This window comes from Balaenoptera acutorostrata, chromosome 4 (assembly GCF_949987535.1).
Source record: "Balaenoptera acutorostrata chromosome 4, mBalAcu1.1, whole genome shotgun sequence".
Classification (NCBI taxonomy): Eukaryota; Metazoa; Chordata; class Mammalia; order Artiodactyla; family Balaenopteridae; genus Balaenoptera; species Balaenoptera acutorostrata.
The window spans coordinates 39,637,640-39,654,887 of record NC_080067.1 but is presented as its reverse complement, the minus strand read 5'-3'; the positions used below and the strand labels follow the sequence as shown (position 1 = coordinate 39,654,887).

At 37.5% G+C, this 17,248-nt stretch overlaps 1 pseudogene; it reads right to left on the bottom strand.

Annotated features, from left to right (window-relative positions):
* Positions 1 to 3,397: 3,397 nt before the first annotated feature.
* LOC103020630 (protein lin-28 homolog B-like) lies at positions 3,398 to 4,174 on the bottom strand (annotated as a pseudogene).
* Positions 4,175 to 17,248: the final 13,074 nt, after the last annotated feature.

Sequence of the window (17,248 nt, the reverse complement as noted above, 5' to 3'; positions counted from 1 at the left end):
TCAGTAGCTAGAAATGGCATTGCACATCTACTTTATGTTCACTCCTTGGCAGCCAGTGCTAGTTAATTATGTGCCTGGGCAATAATGCTGCAGTACACTTGGCCTCAGGGCAGCACAGACCCAAATGAAGGAGATTGGCATCTCTGATACTTTTGCCCAGCACAAAAACACTCATACAACCAACCTCTCTTCCCAACCTCTTCCTGCTACCGACCAACCTCTGGGCAAAGTAGCTATTTCCAAGATTGCTTGTGTGTTCTGTTTTGCTTCAGTGGAAGAGACCCTATAAGTCTTTAAACAAAATTCATGATAACTTGAAGGAAATGCTGGGAGACGGCTAACTAGATGAGATGCTTCATTATTCACAAGTGTCTGTCAGAAACATGCAGTTGTGAATTGCTATCTATACTATAGATAATAAGGTCTGTACCAGAGCATTATCAGCCATTGTAAGGCTGGAGCAGCATAGAGGTGTGCTATGCATCAACTATGAGGTAGCCTTCTGCTGTAAACAGAATAACATTTCACCCATGTAAATGGACACTGTGCTTACGTCAGTGATATTCACATGTGCAAGGAGGTGAGGAAGTCTCCTTTAGAGTACTTTTCACATGAAATAAAAATAGGAGAACTGATATCTGATATTCAGAAATTTTGATCTATGTCAAACTCAGGTTAGTTATTACTAACATCAGTACATAATACTTATATAAAGGTCTAAGTTATTCGGTTTGTTTTGAGTAAGCAGGACTGTAGACTATTCTGTAAAGAAACGAAAATACTATATGGTATGTTCCCTGAGCAAAGTTTTGTTCTGAGTGTGTTATGTAATAGTGATAATATTCTTATATAAAAAATAAACCCCAACTTTTAATCATAAGATAGGTTTGGTATGTGCTTAGTTCAGTCTGGTGAGATGCTGAAAAATGATTTCAAGTTGCACCCATAAGGTCCATAGTTATAACATGTTTCTGTCTGTCTTTTCTTAAACCATGATCTCATCTCTGAACTTTTTATATGTAAACAGGGAATGTCCAATTCTCAAGTCCATAATTTCCTGTTTCTAATAAGGTCAAGGAACTTTGGTTTGAATTTTCAACGTGGCTTACGTTTTGTATTTTTACTGTTAACCTGCTTATTATACCTGCTAAAAATTAAGCAACGCCACTTTGATTTGTCTACATAATTTAAATAAGCTTACGATCCTCACATAAGGCAAGGAAGTACTTCTTTATCACATTCAATATCATCAAAGGTAAGCTTTGCATCACAGCACACTGATATTTCAGTATGTCCCATGGAGATTCTCACAGACACTGTCAACTCAAGCTGAGTTGACAGTGATATGGCGGCCCAGCCCGAGGCTCGCTCTCCTTCTGTGTGGCTTGCTTGCTGAAATGGCAGCAACCGTACAACAAGCCGCCCTCGGCAGGACAAGTGGTGGAGGGAGCAGAAACTGTTCAGCAGAACGTGTCTCATTTGAATCATGCTATTTTCTGGTTTTGATGATCTGAGCTTACACCAACAGGCTCATACAAAACTATATTTATTGCCAATGTTAAGCATCTCCACTAATTGGTACCTTCTTGGAGATGTTTCCTAAAGTGTCCATAACATCTAGAACCAGGATGACACCAGAATGAATGTTTTTCATGACTGAAACCTGAAGGGACCAATACTATGATTGGCCCCCAGCCAATTTATTAAGATAACTGAGGACCAACCTGAGAAGCGCCTCTGTCGCCATCACTGAATGTTCATCCTGAATCTCCCACATAGGTCTCTTCAGTAGCAGTACTGAGGGAATTCCCTTAAGATGAACTGTATTGTATAAAATACTCCTAGCTCTCTGGTAGGAGAGGTTTGGGAACCTCCTGCCCCAGGCTCACCATTCAAGTCACCCGCCATCAAACACAGTGCTTTTTAATATTATTCAAGGTCATATGTAATTGGGCAATTGTGAGCATCCACTTAATTTCCATTCTCAACCCTGGCATTTTACTCACATCTGTGCTGTTTTGTTTGTTTGTTTTAGAAACAAGTTAGGTAACTCTCCAGGGAGAATAAAAACAGCCACCAAAAACGTACACCAAACAACTGCAGTTTTCCTCCAAGGTCTTCAGTAGTAAACAAGGAGGCCTCCGCTCAAAGCGATGGTTAGAAGGATTGACTCAGTCAAGGGAAGCTGCTGTTGCCACAATCCTTCAAAAACCTCACAACAGGTAAAAGATTATAATGAGTATCAAAATACCATTGAAAACAATCAAATCACTACCTTTATACATTGCCCTCCCCTTCATTTCTCTGAATAGGCATCTAATTTACAATCAAAACATATGAATTAAAAACACTGAAATAGGGCTTCCCTGGTGGCGCAGTGGTTGAGAATCTGCCTGCTAATGCAGGGGACACGGGTTCGAGCCCTGGTCTGGGAAGATCCCACATGCCGCGGGGCAACTGGGCCCGTGAGCCACAACTACTGAGCTTGCGCGTCTGGAGCCTGTGCTCTGCAACAAGAGAGGCCACGATAGTGAGAGGCCCGCGCACTGCGATGAAGAGTGGCCCCCACTTGCCACAACTAGAGAAAGCCGTCGCACAGAAACGAAGACCCAACACAGCCAAAAAAAAAAAAAAAAAAACACTGAAATATCGGCACAGAAATTACACATCCATTGTCTTTTCTGGAGTTATGTATACCAGATTCAAAAAAGCTAATGGCAGTCAAAGGAATATGGAGTTAAGGTACTGCCTTCAAAGGGGGTGGGGTGGGGGGGTGGAGGACACACTACAGGTATCAAGAAAAAGAGGCAATCCCAAATTCGGGAGAATTGATGTCTTAAAAACCTTTAGTACCATATGATTGGCAGCTCTGAGATCTGAAGTATCCTTTGGTTCACATAGAAGGTTAACAGTCTTTTTTTTTTTTTCCTAATGCTATATAATGGGAATGGTATTTCAAGAAAAACTCCAAGGGTTATTTTCAAAACCATCTAAAATGCTTCACCTGAATTTTCAATTCTTGGGGATGTCCAATCCTGCGAGGGAGGGTGTGTGCTTACCTCTCTCTACACACATATATAAAGACAAACCCTCTTTATATATATGTCTACATTCTATAGAAAATCCTCCTACACACACACACAGACTCAGGCTCTCTCCCTCTCACACATGCACATACAGATACACAGAGCATCGCATCCTCTGAGTCACGTGACACATGACACCCTGCTCAAAGGTAATTTGCTTAGAGTGATTTGTCTGTTTAAAAAAATTCACACTTCCTCAACAGGAGTTAAAAATCCCAGGTCAGCTGCTGTTTGTGCAATACTGTTCCCCTGTACTTGCATGAGGTAGACTTCCCAACCGGGGCGAGAAAACGATACGTTAAGAAAAAGGGTTATGTCTTTTTCCTTTTTTGCACGGAAGGCCCCGTTTTGCTTTGATCTTCTGGTGCTGCAGATGACTTTGTGGAGGAAGCTTCCGGAGGTGACGTGCCGGGCCACTCTGAGACCTCGGACCTCGCCTCCTGAGGAAACGGTGGTGACGGATAGCCGTGCCCTCCCCCCACCTCTCGAGGGAACGTTGAAGTGCACGGCTGGGGCTCTGCTTCCTGTCTTCCCTGAGAACGGGCGGGCGGCTGCACCCAGTTCTGTGAGGGCAGTTCGCCACCATGCACGTGATGCTCTGACAGCAATGGCACTTCTCTGGCTGAGGAGGTAGACTACATTCCTTAGCATGCCGATCAAGGCCACCACCGTTGTAGCATCGGTCTCCCACTGGTTTTCTTTTTTGTAGTGTCTTCCCTTTGGGTCTTCTTTCACTTCCTAAACAGGGGCTCCCACCAGGTCCTGTTACCCATATTGATTAAAGGCCTTTGGAAGATTTTTTTAAATGTGAATTCCACTGGTTCTCCTTCTTTTAGGCTTCTAAATCCTTCCATGAATAATTTGCTTTGGTGTACAAATACATCAACTAGAATATCCACGGGGCTTCCCTCTCGGTTTATCATGGAGACGAATCCAAATCCCATTCACACGTTGAACCACTTACAGTGGCCAGTTCCGTGCAAAATCTGGGATTCCTCCTCTGCCTGCTCTGGCAGCTTCCCGCGCTCTTCTCCACCACCTTTTCTTGCCCTGCCTGGGGCTGATGAAACCTGGTTGAATGACCTCATTGTCTTCTGAAGAACATTTAAGAAATTTCCGCAATGAAGACACTAAATACATTCTGTAAGATATTACTCGAAAACACTCAATATTTATCAACGTGCAGTTTAAAAAAAAAATATTTGTTTTCGAGTACAAATCCTCGTAAGGCGCCCGCATCCAGTGTTCCAGTCAATAGTCAGTTCCTGCTCCTGCGAATGTATCGATTCTTCGTTGTTGTTTTCTTTTCAAAAGCAACCTAAGTCCAAGTGCGTTTTTCTCTGTTCTCCTCAAATCCTTAATTCTAATTCATAAGCCATAGTTTCTTATTCTCAGTAGACTGAATCTCTGAAACACTTTTCCTGCATTTCACAGACTTCTCATACCTCAGGCCATAGTTCCAGAACCACGTCCTCAGGACTTCTGACGAAACCAAGTCCATAACTGTCTCACCCCTTTCTGAGCTCCTACAGTAGAATCAGACAACCCACTCACAAACTCCGGTATAGTTGCCCTATGTGGTTCTCTAGTCAGTCATGGTAACCTTCATGAGAACAGGAATCTCCTGTCTTTATAACTAGCACCTCACATGTCCCTGAGCAAAAACGGGTTTTTATTAATGCTAATTAAATTTAATTCTACAACAGAGTTTCTAAATTATAAATATATTTATAACTTATAAAGAGTAAGGAGAAAAACCTTAAATCTTATCAGAAAAATGGTTCCTCCAAATTATACAATAACCCGAGAGGATATGAGGATATATGTATACATATAGCTGATTCACTTTGTTGTACAGCAGAAACTAACATAACATTGTAAAGCAATTATACTTCAATAAAGATTTAAAAAATTATATAATAACCCTAAGAGCAAGGACCTTTGAGTCATGTTTTTTCTCTTAAGCACCCAGCATTGTGTCTGACAGTAGAAATTTAATAAAAGTTTATTTTTTGGCCCATGGATGCACAATAAGAAACAGAATTAAATGCTATTAAATATGAGAAAAAGAGTATGTATCTAAAATCATTCTATTTTTCAAGGCAAATAGTAATCTGTTTGCTCAGCTAAGCAGATATATACCTGAAGAATTATAGGTCAGCATCCACTATACAAGAGCATGTAATTAGGACTTCTGTTTATTTAGTGCATTATTATCTTAAATAGCATCACAATTTTTATACATAACAGACAATAACATACAGAATCAATGAGCCACAGTCTCTAGGATCATAATAGAGAAACTGAAATCTGCTCAAGAGACTGCAGTTTTTATGGCATATGGTAAACGAATATGTCAGTATATATTCTCAAAATGCAAAAAGAAAGGGTTGGGGTAAGAATGGGCAGGAAAAGGGAATTCTGATTTTGTCAGAAGTCTTTCATATTGATTCGGATTTACCAACAATATAAGCCAAAGTTATATTTACAGCTACCAGTGATTCACTCTTTATTGATTTAACTTGAATATTCTTTTTTATATTGTGATACTGACATTATAAAAACCACAGAACCGTCATTTTAATTTTGGATTTAAATCTGTCCCAATTTCACAATTATGTTTTTACAAAATCCATATTTAAAGTGCTTTCATTAATATTTTATTTCTTGGCTTCTATGACAATATACCTGTTCTCTAAAAGCTAGAGTATATGCTGTTTGTGTTTCATCAGAAAAATTAAATGTGATAATTTATGTGACTCGATATGTTACTACTGTGTTTTAGAACATCAGGAAACCTTTATATCAAACCTTTTATATCCAGCACCTTTTCTCCTTGAGGGAAAATATAATTTTTTATAAGGATGTTGGTATAATATGAAATACTTTGAGGAGCCGTAGCTCATACTCTAATATCTAAATGTTTGCCCTTTAAGAAAGATTTTGCTTTTCCTTAAGATTTGTCTAAAATGATGATTCTTGCTTGGACTAATGTCTCCAGATTGAATCCCTGCCCAACTCCACCATTCAGATAGTTCAGCCTGTAGATTTCCCATCCTTCAGTGCAATATTAGCCAGAGGTATTGTTTAAACGTGATTCAGATTAGGTCACTCCTCTGCTCAAAACACCAGTAACTTCTCATCTCAATCATAATAAAGGCCAAAGTCTTTAGAATGCCCTACCAAGACCACTGGAGTCTTGTTGCTCACAACCCCTTGCTGACCTCAACTCCTACCTCTCTCCCCCTTACCTACTCTTCTCTAGCACCTTGTTCCTTGAATATGCCTCTTCCACTCTCATCTCAGGACCTTTGCACTCACCACTGCCTCTACCTGCCTGGAATGCTCTTTGCCCAGATATCTGCAGTTTTCCCTCATTTCCTTTAGGCTTCTGCTCAAATGATATCTTCCCATGAAGGTCTTCCCTGGCTACCATATAAACGAGCAACACTCTCTGCCAGCCCTATATTCTCCTTCACTGCTTTATTTTTCTCCATAGCACTTATTACACTAAGTGATCCCATAATATATTTATCTATTATTTATTATCTTCCTCCCCCATTAGAACATAAACTCCTCCAAAGCAAGGACTTTTTGTCTATTTTGCTCACTACTGTGACTTCAGTACCTGTAAGAATACCTGGACACAGTTGGAACTCGATAAATATTTGTTAGATGAATGAATTCACTGTTGTAAATAGAAACACTTATTAATACTTATGAAACTCCAACCTACAGATGTAGCATGACATTTCTCTCTGAAATCAGTTCCCTACAAATTATATCTACATTAAGTATAACCCATTTATCTGTCATTAAAGAATTAAAGCATTTTAAACACAATAAAAGAGTACAAATGGAGGACGACTTGTCATATGTCTAAACATTTAAGAGTTATTAAACAAGCTAAAAATGTTAGTATATAACATACCTTTCTAGCTTGATAATATGCCTTATTAATGACAAACGCTTCAGGGCAAATTTTTCAGCTATTATTTGGAAATAATTGTTTGATAATTCATTTATATATCTTTTTGTTCTTGGTTGTGTGTGTGTGTGTGTGTGAGAGAGAGAGAGAGAGAGAGAGAGAGAAAGAAGGGGAAAGAAAGAGAGAGGGAGGGAGACAGAGAGGCAGAGAGAGAGACTGTATGTTGCCAAGAACTGAGTCCCCCTAACAGTGAACGTTTGAGGTACAGACTTTTTAAATATGTTCTGATAATCTCATCCATGAAAGCAGTAGCCAACTTCATCCTAACAGAACCAAATTTGAGTACCTTTTCATGTTGGCCCAACAAGCCCTAGCTATTATTCACTGTGCAAAGAAACTGAACTGGGAAGTGATACCAAAAGTGCTTTCAGTGTAATCCAGCAGCTTTCCATGCTCTTCTGCCAAAATAAAAAATGCAAAATGGTTGAGAGAAACCAATATGTAAGTGAAAAAGAATGGAAGAGGGGTTTAATTCACGTGAGAGTTATTAGTCCCTTCGGGAAATAACGCGGGAAATAACGAAGTGCAGACAACGTGCCCTACCCGCAAAGGACCACATAATCCAGATGCAAAAACAAGACATAAAGATATGAACAATTCACTCAACAATATAATTCCAGGACAACTTATAAATAAGGCATAGCAGTGTGATTAGAGCTGTACTTACAAGTCTGGAAATAAATGTGAAAAGTAGAACTTGCCTCAGCTTTAACAAGGAAGACAATAATAATAATAATAGTTATCATTATTTTGTGTCATTTATTTTGTGCCAGGCATTGTTCTAAGTGCTTTTCATATATGAACACATTTAATTCTAGAAACAATAGTGAGAAAGGCACCATTATTATCCTCAATTTATAGGTCAGGAAAATAAGCCACTTAAAGTTCAAGTCACTTGCCCATGGTGGTAGAGTTGGGATTTGAATTCAAGCAGTGTGGTTCTGGAGTTCATGCTATTAACTACTACTCGATGTTGCCTTTGCCCTAAACAATATAAACATAATTAAAATAATAGTGCCTTAGTTGTATAAAGTGATTTACGGTGCACAAAATGTCACTCTATATTCATTCCCTTATTGCAGACTTTTACAACTACTCTGTGAATTACACATGACCATGTTATTCCTGTGTTACAGTTAAGAAGTTTTGAATTTTTAGATAAGCAAAGGCAAGAAAAAATATTCCACACGTGAGGCAAAATAAAAGATGTATGGGATTAATAAAGTAATGGGGTCTCTGCCCCTGATCTCCTAAGGGCATTATTTGAACAGAGCACAGGCACAGCTCCCAACCACAATCAATAATTTTCAGAGCTGGTCCCTTATAAACTCTCAACTAGAAAATGCTGTCTCTCAGGTGTCTCACACAGGTGCACACATTTCCCTAATTTTACAAGGGGACTGCCCTGTGAAGAGAACTATTCTTCTTGTTTAACAAAATATTTAAATTCTCAGTCTGAAGGAGGATTCCCCAAAGCAGTGTTTATAGTTTATACTTTCAACCAGAATGTACTCACCTGAAGAAAAGAGAATGTCTGTCCCCAAAATAAATTCTATTGTCTAACCTAGATTAGCTGAGCTGATTGAAGCTTCAATATGGGAATTTTCAAATTGCAGCAGTTATGTGTCATTATTCAATGGCAATAACTAACACTGATGCCATGCTTTCTCTGCGCCAGGCTCTATGCTAAGCATTTTAAATGCATATTCTCCATTCAGTCAGCAGGACAATGTGAGAAAAGAAACATTAGCTGTTCCTGCATAGTAGATAAAGAAATCAAGTTTCAGAGAAGTTAAGTAATTTCCCTGAGGTCACACACTTAGTAAACATTATGGGCACTGAGACCCAAATCTTTCTGCCTAATAGCCCATGCTATCCTATTATCTGAGGTTGTTTGCTGTACATCATAATGGAAACACTAACCACAGAAGTTACAAATTCAAAAATTAAAAAAAAAAAAAATAACAATGAGCTCTTCTTGTAGTAACTAGAAAGAGGAAACTTTCTGTGTGGGAGTCACTTCTGCTCCTTATGCAGCTATGTTTAGTTAAACCATGTGAAATGTCCATTTTTTAAGGTCACAAATAGATATAGGTAATGACATATAATTCAACATTAATAGGCGTGGAATAAGGGGACCTGAGTTCTAGGTCAAAGATTGCAATGTTACATTCAGCTGGGGATTATAAACATGTATTAAAATGACTAGCCCCAAAGTCTGGAGTGAAGAAAGTATTTCTGGTATGAACCTATGTTACCTTTGGCCCCAATGTTTAACTCCTTCTTTATGAAATAACCTAAATTTGCATTGGGAGATCTGTTCTTCCACTGGATACAGTCTGGTGGGACAGTTCATTAAGATGTTTTTTCTCTCTTCCCAGAGAAGGGTGGTACGTGATTCAAGCCAGACCAATCACACATTTGAAAGCACTGGAGTTGATTCATGCCCCACCGCCCCCCAACAAAACCTGTCTATGCGTTTCTGCAGTTGTTACTTTAGTTCCTGTCCTTTAAAGCTTGATTCCTGAACTCTCCTTCCATTGCTTAAACTCTCTCATATTCAAAACAATGTTTTTTCTGATTGACTAGATGTTAATTCTAGTTAATTCTGTTTAATTCCATTAAATTCTATTAAATCTGCTTAATTCTAGTTAATTCTGATTAACTAGCACCAATTTCCATTGTTTGGAACCAAAGAACCTTAAAAGATCATTCACTTTAGCAAGACAGCTTGTGGACCAAGGGTAGTGGATGAGACTGAAGTTTATGGTAAGGATAAAACTCAGGGTAACAAAGAGCAGGTGGGTAGAGGAGTTAGATAAATTTATGATATAAGCAGGTTCGAGATCATTTGGGACAGGCTAGGGGACGACTTTATAGGTGGATGTTAGTTATTATCAGTATTCTAGTTTTTGTGTTCGATGATGGGTTCTTGGATGCTTATTTTAAAATAAGTAAATACATACATACATAAGTAAATACAACATAAATATTGAGTTGGCCAAAAAGTGCTTTCGGTTTTTAAGTAAAAGTAAAGCACACATTTTTCATTTTCACCATGAACTTTATTGAACAACATATTCACCCTTTTGTTCCACTACCTTCTGCCATCTTTCAGGCAACTTCATAATTACATCTTCCCAAAACTTTTTATCTTTTTGAGCAAGGAACTGTTCCATGTGCCTTTTACAGTCTTCCAGGGAATTGAAATTTTTTCTATTAAGACAATTTTGTAAAGACCAAAAAAAGGAAATCTGAAGGTGCAATGTCTGGTGAATATGGCAGATGAATCAGAACTTCCCAGCCAAGCTGTAACAGTTTCGACCTGGTCATCAAGGAAACATGCGGTCTTGCGTTATCCTGATGGAAGATTAGGTGTTTTCTGTTGACTAATTCTGGACGCTTCTCGTCGAGTGCTGCTTTCAGTTGGTCTAATTGGGAGCAGTACTTGTTGAAATTACTCGTTTGGTTTTCCAGAAGGAGCTCATGATAGAGGACTCCCTTCCAATCCCACCTTACACACATCACCTTCTTTGGATGAAGACCAGCCTTTGGTGTGGTTGGTGGTGGTTCATTTCCCTTGCTCCACGATCTCTTCCATTCCACATTATTGTACAGTATCCATTTTTCATTGCCTGTCACAATTTGTTTTAAAAATGGAACATTTTCATTACATTTAAGTAGAGAATCGCATGCGGAAATACGGTCAAGAAGGTTTTTTTTGCTTAACTTATGTGGAACCCAAACATCAAAGCAATGAACATAACAAAGCTGGTACAAATGATTTTCAACGCTTGATTTGGATATTTTGAGTATGTTGGCTATCTCCTGCATGGTATAACATTGATTGTTCTCAATTAATGTCTCAATTTGATCACTATCAGCTTCAACTGGTCTACCCAACTGTGGAGCATTGTCCAACAAGAAATCTCCAGCATGAAACTCTGCAAGCCACTTTTGACACATTTGATCAGTCACAGCACCTTCTCCATAACTGCATAAATCTTTTTTTTGCGTTTCAGTTGCATTTTTACCTTTCTTGAAATAATGCATAATATGCCTAAAATGTTACTTTTTTCTTCCACCTTCAATATTAAAATGGCTACACAAAAATTCACCAATTTTGATAAGTCTTTTTTTAAATGCATGCTGATATGACAGTTATCACATACAATCTAACAAAATTGTTTCGAATGAAGTTAAAGACAACTAAGTGCTACTGGAGCCATCGTACAGAAAAAAACAAACGAAACTTTTGGCCAACCCAATAAAAAAACAAACAAACAAATAAATAAATAAATACCTTAAGTCATAGACCAGTGATGCAAATGTGTGATGAAACAAGAATTGTGATTATCCTAATTTTGTACACTTAAAATAAATAGTATTTTTGGAGGGGTAAGAATTGTAAAGAATATTTTAAATTAGGAAATGACTGAAAACAAAAAAGCAATTTTCTATTCAACTAACCCCTCCAAGGACTTCTTTTAGATAAATTGTTACAGCACCTAAAGGAGAAAAAGTTGAGTTTACTCCAAAGGCTATTTGATAACATTCTAAATCCTAAAATAATTTAGCAGTGGAAACTTGAAAAATAAATATTAATGAAATTAGATTCACTGAGTTTCCTGTCTGGTCCTTCTGTTCTTCTAGGGCATGATCCTTTAATTCAATAATGAAATACATTTTAGCAATCATTTCAGCAGGGTCATCACCAAAAATCTCATGTTCTTCACTTTATTTAATTAGTTTTAAACACAGTGTTATCCTTACAGAAGCCTAACTTGCTATTTTAGAAAAAAAAGAAAAAAAGAAAGGGAGGGTGATATGCAAATGATTCTGACTGAAAGAAATAGTGAGGAGTGGATGATTACTATCTGAATAGACTCCAAGTCATGAGAAATATGAAATGCAATGACAAAGGCAGCCAAAGGGCAGAATTCTTCAGAGGCTTACACTGTTGAGCGCTGATCATAATTCCGATCAAGGTCTTGACTAAAATTCTAAGAAAAAATACTATTTAAAAAATATTATATTGTTCAACTTTAAAAATTTGCAATGCCTAGCAAATATACAGATATAATAGTCATGGAATACCTAGATCATAAATAGTATGAATAGTCAGTAGAAGAAAAGAAACAACGTATAAGTTTTCCAAATCCCAATATATTTTTGTACATATTTGTACACATTTCTATGTGATTACATGTAGGCCAATTGATTATAAGCTATACATCAAAGACTTAGATACATCAAACTTTAGAATTGAAAAGAATTTAAATGTATTTTTTAGTCTGACTTTCTCATTCCCTTACTTTAAGACAATAATGTATCTGAAAACTCTGTGGATTCTATAGTTTTGCTATTATTTTAAAAGATGAGAATTCTGAGGTCCACAAGAGTTAAGTAACTTGCTATGTCACATAGCTAGCTGGTGGCCAGCCTTAAAATGGAACGAAGACCTCCTATATCCTAATACTCTTCTAACACATATTTATTAAACACCAACTGTATACCAAGGGTTACAGTGTTGTAAAGAAAGACAAGATCCCCAGAAGAAGACAATAAGCAAATAAACAACAATAGCAAAAATCAGTAATTTAAATAATAACGTGATTAAAAGGTCGAAATTGGAGGAGATGGTAGGGAGTAGTCTAATGCAAATGAGGATATTAAATAGGGTATTCAGGGAAGGGATCTCTTAGAATTTAGGGCTGGGATATAAATCACGAAGAGGAAACAGCTGTCATAGATTATGTTGTGAATGAAGAAAATGCCAAAGGCAAAGCCATGAATCCCTTTCCAGTGTGATATAAGGTGTAAAATAACATCCCAGAAGGACCATATTTTAACCCCCTATTTGATCCTAAAAATCAAGTTCTTTCCATTATACCACACTGTTTACATGTGGCTTAGTTTCTCATTGAATCTCCCCAAAACGGAGAGATCCCATATATATTTAACATATATGCACAGAATTTCACAGTTTTGTAAAATGCTTTAAAACGCATTATTTACAATAATCCTATATGGTAAGCAAGGTAGTAATTACTGGGAGAAATCCATACTGAAATGAAATGAACACCAGTTTTTTTTTTTTTTTAAATAGTTCCTATATACCCTTTTTCCAATTAGATTAATGTGTTTTTTTGTTTTTTAATAGCTACTCTTTTATTTATTTATTTATTTTATTTTTTTAGCTGTGTTAGGTCTTCGTTTCGTGCGAGGGCTTTCTCTAGTTGCGGCAAGCGGGGGCCACTCTTCATCGCGGTGCGCGGGCCTCTCACTAACGCGGCCCCTCCCGTTGCGGGGCACAGGCTCCAGACGCGCAGGCTCAGCAGTTGTGGCTCACGGGCCCAGTTGCTCCGCGGCATGTGGGATCTTCCCAGACCAGGGCTCGAACCCGTGTCCCCTGCATTAGCAGGCAGATTCTCAACCACTGCGCCACCAGGGAAGCCCAACACCAGTTTTAAAATTAGGGTTCGAAGCTGGTCCTACCATTTATCAACTTGACTCCTTGGGCATGTAACTTAAATTCTCTGAAACTAGATTTCTTCATTGGTCAAACAAAGATAAGTATGCCTTTTTATAGGATGTTATAAGAATAAAGTAAAGATATTCTTCAAAATGTTAGTTGACTTATAAGGATGTGCTGAAGAATTTTAAATAACAGTTCTCAATAAATGCAATTTTCAGTTATGGAATGAATGTTGGAGCCCTCAAAACTTTCAGTAGTATATGAAAGCCATAGCAGAAGTGTATTAGAAATTTAAATCTTGGCATTTAGAATTTTATTCTTCCTATTTTTCTTCTAATATTGTCTAATTACATATGAACTGAGTCTTTTTTTTAACATCTTTATTGGAGTATAATTGCTTTACAATGGTGTGCTAGTTTCTGCTTTATAACAAAGTGAATCAGCTATACATATACACATATCCCCATATCTCCTCCCTCTTGCGTCTCCCTCCCACCCTCCCTATCCCACCCCTCTAGGTGGTCACAAGCACCCAGCTGATCTCCCTGTTCTATGCGGTTGCTTCCCACTAGCTATCTATTTTACATTTGGTAGTATATATAAGTCCATGACAATCTCTCACTTCATCCCAGTTTACCCTTCCCTCTCCCCGTGTCCTCAAGTCCATTCTCTACGTCTGCGTCTTTATTCCTGTCCAGCCCCTAGGTTCTTCTGAACCTTTTTTTTTTTAGATTCCATAAATATGTGTTAGCATACGGTGTTTTTCTCTTTCTGACTTACTTCACTGTGTAAGACAGTCTCTAGGTCTATCCACCTCACTACAAATAACTCAATTTTGTTTCCTTTTATGGCTGAGTAATATTCCATTGTATATATGTGCCACATCTTCTTAATCAATTCATCTGTCGATGGACACTTAGGTTGCTTCCATGTCCTGGCTATTGTAAATAGAGCTGCAATGAACATTGTGGTACATGACTCTTTTTGAATTATGGTTTTCTCAGGGTATATGCCCAGTAGCGGGATTGCTGGATCATATGGTAGTTCTATCTTTAGTTTTTTAAGGAACCTCCATACTGTTCTCCATAGTGGCTGTATCAATTTACATTCCTACCAACAGTGCAAGAGGGTTCCCTTTTCTCCACACCCTCTCCAGCATTTATTGTTTGTAGATTTTTTGATGATGGCCATTCTGACCAGTGTGAGATGATATCTCATTGTAGTTTTGATTTGCATTTCTCTAATGATTAATGATGCTGAGCATTCTTTCATGTGTTTGTTGGCAATCTGTATCTCTTCTTTGGAGAAATGTCTATTAAGGTCTTCTGCCCATTTTTGGATTGGGTTGTTTGTTCTTTTTGATATTGAGCTGCATGAGCTGCTTGTAAATTTTGGACATTAATCCTTTGTCAGTTTCTTCATTTACAAATATTTTCTCCCATTCTGAGGGTTGTCTTTTCATCTTGTTTATGGTTTCCTTTGCTGTGCAAAAGCTTTTAAGTTTCATTAGGTCCCATTTGTTTATTTTTGTTTTTATTTCCATTTCTCTAGGAGGTGGGTCAAAAAGGATCTTGCTGTGATTGATGTCATAGAGTGTTCTGCTTATGTTTTCCTCTAAGAGTTTAATAGTGCCTGGCCTTACATTTAGGTCTTTAATCCATTTTGATTTTATTTTTGTGTATGGTGTTAGGGAGTTGAACTGAGTCTTTATGCTGTTGAAACATGGTAATGTTAATGATCTTAATTATTTCTAAATATCTGCTAGTTATGGTTTGGACTTGGCTTTTTGGTGTAGTTGGTGGTGATGATGTTGGTAGTAGTTTGGGGTTTTTTTCATTATTTACATTGGAGGTTAGTTTGTTGTTTGTTTTGTTTTTCTTTGCTTTACTTTGGGGTTGTATGAAGGACTTGTGAACATACAGGAAGAATGAGAGAATTGTGATATTAATGAAGCAACGGTATTTGTTGTTTGATTTTGTGCTAACTTACTCTCAGTTTAGAGGATTTATTCTTTATGAAGCTAGGGAAGGCTAACATTTTATAAGTAAACTAGAATACATATGTATGACAGTGTTTTCTCCTCATATTTTCATTTAAGCTTTTTCATATTCATCCAAGTAGTCCAACCAACCTTTCCAATCACACTAATATCTTAGGGAAGAAAATTATTCTGTTCTTAAGACTTAGTCAGAGCTTTGACTACCTTAAATTGAAAAATATTCCTGTTGCTTTTTGAAAACTTTCCTCAAGTGAACTCAGATTTATGTAAGAATAATCCCATAGAGACAAAAGAAACAGAGTGTTCAAAGATATAACCACATAAAAACTGCACATTTTGCATTTATCAGACACCAGCGTTTATACTTTTTATCTGACAATTACACTAGAGAGAAGCTGTTATATGTCCTGGTCTCTGCATCAAAAGGTCAATGTTGGTCCTTTGGAGGATGAAACAGATACAGAAGAGGAGAAGATCAAGATGAAGTCCTAATATTCTGGAGCATCATGCAACAATACTCCATAATCCTTCCAGTCATTTCTAATGTTATATCATATCCATGCTACAATGAGGAAACTGAGATTCAGAAAAGGTAAGTTGTTTATCCAATGCCACACAAAAAGTGACAGAATTGGCATTTGATCCCCGGTCTCTCCAGAGGGAATCTTCCTACTGTATAGGTTCTCTCCAATTTAGAGCATCTTAAAGATTTCACAGCAATGTTGCATACACTAGCTCATCTCCAGCCTAGATTGAGTTCATTTAATTAGCAATGATGGAAACAGGAGGCCAAATGCTAAATAGAATCAATTCAGCCAAACCCTTCCATATGCACCATTTTCAGTTTATACTCCAATTATTCTTTAATCTCACAATTTCAGAACAAAAACTCATTTGTTCGGGAAAAAAAGGAGTTGGGAAGAACTTATAAGCACTGATTACTTTTTCAAATATATGGCTGTAAAAGACAAATTGCTTTCCTGCTTCTTTATTATGCTAGCTAATGCTTATCATTTCATACACACGTCAAACACTAATTGATGAAACTTTGAAAGAGGAAAGGAAAGAACAGTATCTCACTTTGAAATATCTTTGAGAACTGAAAATTAAAATGAACATAAAATAATCGGGGGCGGAGAAAAGCTCACACTCTCTTCATTTCAACCAAGCGCTCATAAAAGACACCAATTCATACCTCCCACCTGCTTGGCAATTTGAGAAGAAAGACCAGCTTACTCATCTGCTCTTTGGATTAATTCTAACATCTTTGATGATAAGTTTACTTGTTTTCATTCAGTAGTTGTGTGTTTGTATCATTTTCCACACAATAAACCCACCATTCAAAACAAGTTTGATGTGAATTTTTCATAAAGCTAATTAGGCAGCAGGCAGTTTGAAAGACTCCTCTGCAAATCACATTAGCAGTTGGATAATTCCTCCAGGGAAGAGTGGGAGGAGCCCTGGGTCTTTTAAAATTCCAAATAGATCTTTATTATCATCATGTCTTTTTTTCCTTAACAAAGTTAATTTCTTTAAGTGTCACTGAGAGATAGAGCTACGGCTGTCTTGAACATGAATGCTGATTCCTTGGTAGAGAGCTCAGGATCATACTTGGTGGAGGCAGCACATTGAATTAACTGGAGAAGGGACCAAATTTATATGACTACTGAACACTTATGCACTCATTAATTCTTCCA